Below are 7,844 nucleotides of genomic sequence, written 5' to 3'. Positions count from 1 at the left end.
CAGATTAATCATATTTGGGCTCATTACTCTCCTTGAGAATTCTCTCTCTCTCTCTCTCTTTTTTTTTTCTTTCACGTTTTTTTTTCGCCATTAAATACCGTAGTTTTTAATTTTAACTTCAACCAAAATGCCACAGTCACAAACACAAAGCAGGAATGTCTTTGTAGGACTACTAGGACCAAACCGGAAACATATTTGCTTAAAGCAAACTCAAACGTAAAATACAATTTTCATTTATTTTTAGTTTCCAGCATTTTTTTGGTGTTTTTTTCTAAATATATAAAAAAAAGAAACTAAAAGGATCGTAAACGTTTCCCGCAATTAGCCTTTTTCATTTCCAATTTCTTGTATTTTTCTTGATTACCAAAAAAAAAACAGAAACAAAAACTGGAAATTTTGAATTATTTTCCGGCAAAAGATCAACCGTCAAAATTTCTCTCTTGAATTTCTTCAACAATATCGTTGGCATTTCAAGAAGTCTCTCTCAAGGTTTCTCATCACGCCTCTATGAAATTTTGGTATCCTATTTTTGTGAATTTGAGCCTGATGTTTTTTTTTGTTGATTTGTTCAGCATTTATTGTATTTTTGCCTGTAAATTAGAATTCCTTCAAAAAAAATTATTGCCTCCATTTTCACAAATTTCTTTTAATGTTTTACGTTTTGTTTTCTTTATAAATTGATGATGTTTGTTTCTAGTCAAGTTTGCTATATATTTTCAAACAAACCTATATAAAATAACTGTAGTTCTAAAAACTTTTGGTCATTTGAATGCTTTTCGTATGAGTAAGAAAAAATACTCTACAACCCAATATATTTATAAAATATAGGAAACATTATATATCTAGCGTTTGAATTTACCAGGAAGATTTATAAATTTTGTGTTTGAATCAGAATAGTTAGCTTATTACAGCTCAGTTTTGTATGTGTTTCCATCATGATCATGTAGCAACTATATTTTAAAATCTTATTGTAGAAAGGTTTGGTAGTGCTCATGAAGTGAAGCACTTGCTTTTACATGTACAGAAATGAAAAATCGAATCGAAGAAGGATCCGGGATGATTAGTGTTTATGGACGATCAGATGGATCAAGCAGCATTCTGTCATTTAATGGATCAGAAAGTCGTCAAAGTTTAGATCAAACTAAGCAAGGCAAATGTTCTTTTACTGTCTTCTTTGATGTTTTGTCCTCTACTTTGCCCATGCATATGAGTATATGACGATGGAAGAGTTTTAAAATATTCATTCGTCTCTCTTTGTTTTTAACCATTAGTTTTAATTTGGCTTCTAGGTCATCAGAGTTTAGTAGAATGGTTGAATGAGACACTTCCTTATTTAAATTTACCATGGGAGGCTTCAGAGGAAGAACTGAGAGCATGTTTGATGGATGGTACTGTCTTGTGCAATCTCTTAAATCAGCTCAGTCCCGGTTCAATGCGAATGGTACTTGATTTTTGAGTACATAATTTTTTTATTTTTATTTTCTATTTGTCAATCATCTCGTTCTGTGATTTGTTTTTACTCTCTTTGGACTTATCCTGCCAGGGAGAGAGCTTTGAGCCTGGTTGTGTAAATATCGAGCGGTTTTTGGCAGCTATGGATGAAATGGCATTGCCCACATTTGAGGTTTTAGACTTAGAACAGGTTTGCTCTATTTATTTATATAATTTGTTTTTTTTTTCTGCTTGAAAATTTAATGCATCAAAAGGAATAAATTGCTAAAGTGGTTTTTGGATTGCCACATTTGATTTAATAAATTGATTTAATTCAGAAAGTGTCTTTTAGTCAAGTAGTTACAACACCAACTCTGCGACCGATCTTACTGGAGTTCGACTCCGCTCAGTCAATCACTAAGGCGCTTAATAAATTGAAAATATTTCCTCTGTTTTTGGTAAATTTTGTGTACTTTTTTAAATCAGAAATTTGGATATCGGTGCAGGGGGATATGATTCCAGTTTTACAGTCTCTTAAGGCGCTTAAAGCTAGTTTCTCTGATGATAAGAATACACTTTGTGCAAGAAGAAGATGGAGTTTGCCTGAGGACCATTCAAAGGGAGTTGATAGTAACTTTAGTGATGGATCACTGTTTAAGGAAGCATCTGAGATCAATATACCTCATGCTCAAATTTTGGACTTACTAAAATCAAATAGTCTACAAGTAAAATGTTATAACATCATTTTTATTTAATATCTCGTTTCAACTTTGATGATTCAAGTTTCATTTCCATAAACCTTCGACTTTATATTCATAATACGTTTTCCTTTCTCTTGGTAGAATACTTCTACTCGGTCGTTGTTTGATATGCTCGATAAGCTTCTTGATGAGAGCCCGCAGAAGATGAATGTGTCTAATGTAAGGAAAGGATGTTGCAATAATGTTATCGTTCAAGAAAATTATTTTTTCTCAGTCTTCATTTATGTTTGCATTCTTTGTTCTTCAGGCTTTTGTATCTATCTTGAGAGGCATCGTGCAAGTTGTGGAACAACGGATCTCAAATCAAGCTGAAAATTTAAAGAACGTACGATTATTAATTCACGTTTTTTTTTGGTTGCCGTATATACATTATCATACTTATTGACACAACATGAAATATATGTTTTGGTGCAGCAAAATATACTCTTTAGGGTCCGTGAGGAAAAATATAGATCAAGAATAAATGTATTAGAAACTTTGGCATCTGGAACGACAGATGGGAATGAGGTACTAATTATCAATTTCTGTTGCAAATATCTTTTCATCTTGCTGCCATTTTTGTCAAAAATATCGAAGTTTTTTACTATGTTATTTGTGCTCTGTACGTAGCTAATGTCAGAGGATGAAGATGTCCTGCAGCTGAAAAAGGAAAAAGAGCGTAGTGACGCTGAACTTTCTAAGTTGAAGAAAGAACTTGAAATTGTGAAAGAGACACAAGAAAAACAATATTTGGAACTACAATTAAATGCTCAAAAAGCTAGAGTTGAATTGGAGAAGCAATTAAAGGATTCGGAGTTACGTGTAGTAGAAGCAAAAGAACTTGAGGAGTTATGTGAAACAAAAACTAAAAGATGGGAGAAGAAAGAGCAAACATACAAGAGCTTTATAAACCACCAGACAGAGGCTTTGCAGGTTAATTGACTTTGTTGATAGTTTTGTAAACATGATAAGCTCTTGACAAAATCTTTAACTATCATCGAGTTATGTGAGCTCTGCAGGAATTGAAAGCTACTTCTATCTCTTTAAAACGTGAAGTCCTAAAGACAGGAGAGAACTACTTCCAGGATCTAAATTACTATGGTAAGATTGATCGTTGTGTAATCCATTATTAAAGAACTAAATTCTTATGTTTATGTTTTTTTTTTTTAAAATGTTGTGCTTTTTTTTTTATATATTCGATCAACTAACTTTTGGCTTTAGTGTTTTTGATTTTGTAATTTGAATTTACCTCTTAGGTATACAGCTAAGAGGAGTGGCTCATGCAGCAAAAATTTACCAGATAGTCATTGAAGAGAATCGGAGACTTTACAATGAAGTGCAAGAATTAAAAGGTATAAATTGTGAAATCGTCGTGTTTTGGCGCCAAACTATCAAAACGATTTTAGTATTTTGAATCATATAAGTTATAATTTCATTGCGTTAAAACTATATAAACTATGCAAAAATATTGTTATACTAAGCTATACCTAGAAGATCCAGTTGTTTGTTATTTAAATTAATCTATTTTAAAATATTATTTTAAAATGTAGATATCATAAAGCTCAAGTGCTTGCAATTAAAACTTAGTTTTTTGAAAAATATAACTGATGATTATTTCATTGAAAAATATATTCTAGTTATTTGATTAGTAACTTTTTTTGATCATTAACAAGGGGAAAAATAGTCAATTAAAACATTCACACATCTTTTGATGTCATTTTGATAGTTTCAATTATTTTTGCAAACCAACAAACCAAAAAAATAACATCCCAAAAATGGAATAACCAGTTAAGACCATCTAGCTAAAACTTTTGTTTTTTTTGTGTTACTTGCATAAAGGAAATATTAGAGTGTATTGCCGGATAAGACCATTCCTTCAAGGGCAAAACAAGAAACAAACGTCAATAGAGTACACAGGTGAGAATGGTGAACTGGTGGTTGCAAATCCCTTAAAGCAAGGCAAAGATACACATCGGTTATTTAAATTCAACAAAGTCTTCGGCCTGCATCAACTCAAGGTTTAATCTCTTTCATTTTTTTCATATATGATCAAATATAGTTTACTTACGACTTGTCTGAATCTCTCTATCCGCAGAAGAAGTTTTCTTAGATACTCGACCGTTGATTCGATCCATTCTTGATGGCTACAATGTGTGTATATTTGCTTACGGTCAGACAGGTTCCGGAAAGACTTATACAATGGTAAGCAACAGGTTTCGTTCTTTATACGTTTATGTTTGTATGTTAAGTTTCATGAATTTCCAATTTTGACCATTTATCAACAAGTATATTGGTCTAAGTTTCGACCAATTTCTGATCATTTCAAAATTTTATCGTAATTGGTCGAGACTTTCTCGGTCAATGATACTTCGTTGGTTATAAAACTGGTCGAAATTCGACCTTCTTTCTTGTAGCGATCAGATTGCTAAAACTAGTGAATTGACTCATATCTCTTATATACTACTTTAGGCCACATCTTATTTTAGATGTTGGCTTCATTCATAGCTAATATGTGATGCTAGATTTACTATATTAGTAATTCTACTTTGTTTATACAGAGTGGACCAAGCATATCTTCAGAAGAAGATTGGGGTGTTAACTACCGAGCTCTGAATGACTTGTTCCACTTAACTCAAAGTAGACAAGAATCAGTGATATATGAAGTTGGTGTTCAAATGGTTGAGATTTACAATGAGCAAGTTCGTGACCTACTTTCTGAGGATAGTCCTAATAAAAGATATCATTCTCTAATCTATTATTATTTATTATTTTACTTTTTTGAATAACTAAGAGTATTTGGCCTAGATCCGTATATCGTCTCATCCCCGAGACTAGAACATTTTAATGGTTTTCTCCCAAATGTCACTGAAACCGGCGACCTCTAGGTTAATATATCTAATATTTGATATTTTGGTGATATCATTTTCTTATGTTTACAAACGTAAACTTTCCTTAACTTGCATACACACTTGGGATTTGGAATACTGCTTTACCAAATGGCCTCGCAGTTCCTGATGCAAGCATGCATTCTGTAAATTCAACTGAAGATGTTCTTGAACTGATGAATATTGGGTCGAGGAATAGAGCTATTGGTGCCACAACCCTTAATGAAAAGAGCAGTAGATCTCACAGGTATGAACAAACTTTTCGCGATTTAACATGCCGTCTAGATTTAATTAAGCTAACAGATTGGTTTTTGTCCTATTCTTTTCTTGCAGTGTTCTTTCTGTTCATGTACGTGGTGTTGATAGCAAAACTGAATCTATCTTGCGTGGTAGTTTGCATCTGGTTGATCTTGCCGGAAGTGAGAGAGTCGGTCGCTCAGAAGTAACGGGAGAGAGACTCAAAGAAGCTCAATATATAAATAAATCATTGTCTGGTCTTGGAGATGTTAAATTCGCTCTAGCACATAAGAATCCTCATGTACCTTATAGAAACAGCAAGCTAACACAAGTCCTCCAGAATTCTTTAGATACTATATAATATGCTCTGGCTTTTCTTAAGTTATTAATATTATTTAACATTGGTGTTTCCTTGCTTCATTACTCCTTTGTTTATTTTTTTTTATTTTTAGGAGGACAAGCAAAAACCCTTATGTTTGTACAGATTAATCCTGATCAAGATTCATATGCTGAGACCGTAAGTACTTTGAAATTCGCGGAAAGAGTTTCTGGTGTCGAGCTAGGTGCAACTAGAAGCTATAAAGAGGGACGAGATGTTAGACAACTCATGGAACAGGTACATTAATATTCATGTTGGGGCTTAAACATCAATTCATATACCCTCAAGAAACAGATTTTTGAAAAAGTGAAGTAAATGAAATAAACAAATTTGTAGTGGTTTCACCTAATGTGAAATACATACGTCCACTTAGTTTTCTTACAATTCTCTCTAAGAATTTTAACTCCACAACCTAAGAACTTCTTCATGTCAATGCTTCATTGAGGATGGAGAGATGTATTTCTCTTTATCAAAAAGAGAATGTATTTCTAATTTAATAATATTTGAATCTTTACATTGCATGTAGGTATCGAACTTAAAAGATATGATTGTTAAGAAAGACGAAGAACTTCAGAAGTTTCAGAGTAGAAACAGTATCCCAAACCGTGGATTAAGCAAACTAAAAATTGGCTCTCCTCCTAGAGGACATTCTTTAGGAGGAGCTTTAACAATTTCTCCAAGAAGAAGACAAAGATCTGGTTTGCTTGGAAGAACAACTTCAGATTCAGCAGATGAACGTCGACACCAAAATGAATCACGGTCATTGTCTAAGTTTTCTGGTGGGGCTAAAGACAATAATATATTTGAGGATATTGAACTCTTAGGCCTTGAAGATTCAGATAATGAGGAAAGGTTGAGTGATATCTCTGATATGGCTCAATTGGTAGCGGCGCGATGGAGTTGACTCTCTTCCCTGAAACCTCAGATCCTCCTAAAATGTCTGAACAAAATGACAAGTGAGTATAGTTTATATAATTACTTCACTTTTATAACCTATTTTCAAATAAGATTTAAATTGTGCTTAGTGTTCATTGTTTGTATACTAATTGCAGAGCTAATGTTGGACCATCAAAGCCACTGAAGCATACACCAAAACCAGACCAAATCAGACCCTTCTCGTTTGTCGATTTCCACCTCGTCGTCCAAAGCCTTAACAAGTACTGTCACTATCATCAACTCTTTATATACATTATTTGTTCTTAAACCAAAGCTTCTTGGACCTACTTTGTAGAACAAACAAAGATTATATCAAATTTTGTTTGAATGTTAGTTAATGCTTACAGGATCGTAAGGTGTTTCTCTTTTGATCTCAGGTTCTAAAAGACCAATCACCGGCTCATCCTCAGTAAAACCTCTTAACAGAAAGAGATGAAGAATATTTTTTTTCGACGCCCTCAAGCTTCGTTTTCTTATACACACCACGTAACCTTGTTTTAATTTGTTTATCAGAAAATCGAAAGTAAGTAAATCTAGTTTGAAAATTATCAATGAAGAATGCTTGTGATTATGTCTTTGGTGCTCTTACAAGATGAATCTAACAACCTTCACGGGGACACAAATGTGTAACATATGTTAGTATCAAAAATATTATTTTCATTGTCTCTGTAATGTTACCATTCTGGATCAGATTTCCCATTTAATTATGTGTACTTTCTAGAAGCTTTGGTGTTTTCTTTTGTTAGAGAAGTTTTTAGATAGACTAGATTACTATATGAAGAGTATATTAAATTACGGAAATCATTGATATACTTACCATTTAGACTCCAGTGATATTACAACAAATGCAATTAATGGTCATTAATTAAGTATGTTTTACGTGCACATGGGGTTAAAATAGCTGTGCAATACAAACAATGAACATTAAGCACAATTTAGCTCTTATAAAAAATAGGTGATAAAAGTGAAGTAATTATATTAACTACAATACTCACTGTAACGAAATCGGACTATAATAACTTTAAACGAAATACAATCTTCCAAAAAATGATTCGACAACCACATTAACAGGGACATGCACACAAACAATTAAACAGGAAACATTATAACATCAAAAGTCAAAGCTAAACTTTATTTTTTGCCCCTTCAACAAGCAATCTTAATTATTATAGAACCTCATTAAATGCAAACACTGAAGCTGCCAGAGTCATTCCCCACAATATTTCATTGTTTCCT

The 7,844-nt window shown here is 32.9% G+C and overlaps 1 pseudogene; it reads left to right on the top strand.

The window, feature by feature from the left end:
- On the top strand, positions 323–7,218 carry LOC104719798 (annotated as a pseudogene).

Source organism: Camelina sativa, chromosome 10, assembly GCF_000633955.1.
Source record: "Camelina sativa cultivar DH55 chromosome 10, Cs, whole genome shotgun sequence".
Lineage (NCBI taxonomy): Eukaryota > Viridiplantae > Streptophyta > Magnoliopsida > Brassicales > Brassicaceae > Camelina > Camelina sativa.
This window is presented reverse-complemented; position numbering and strand designations above follow the sequence as displayed.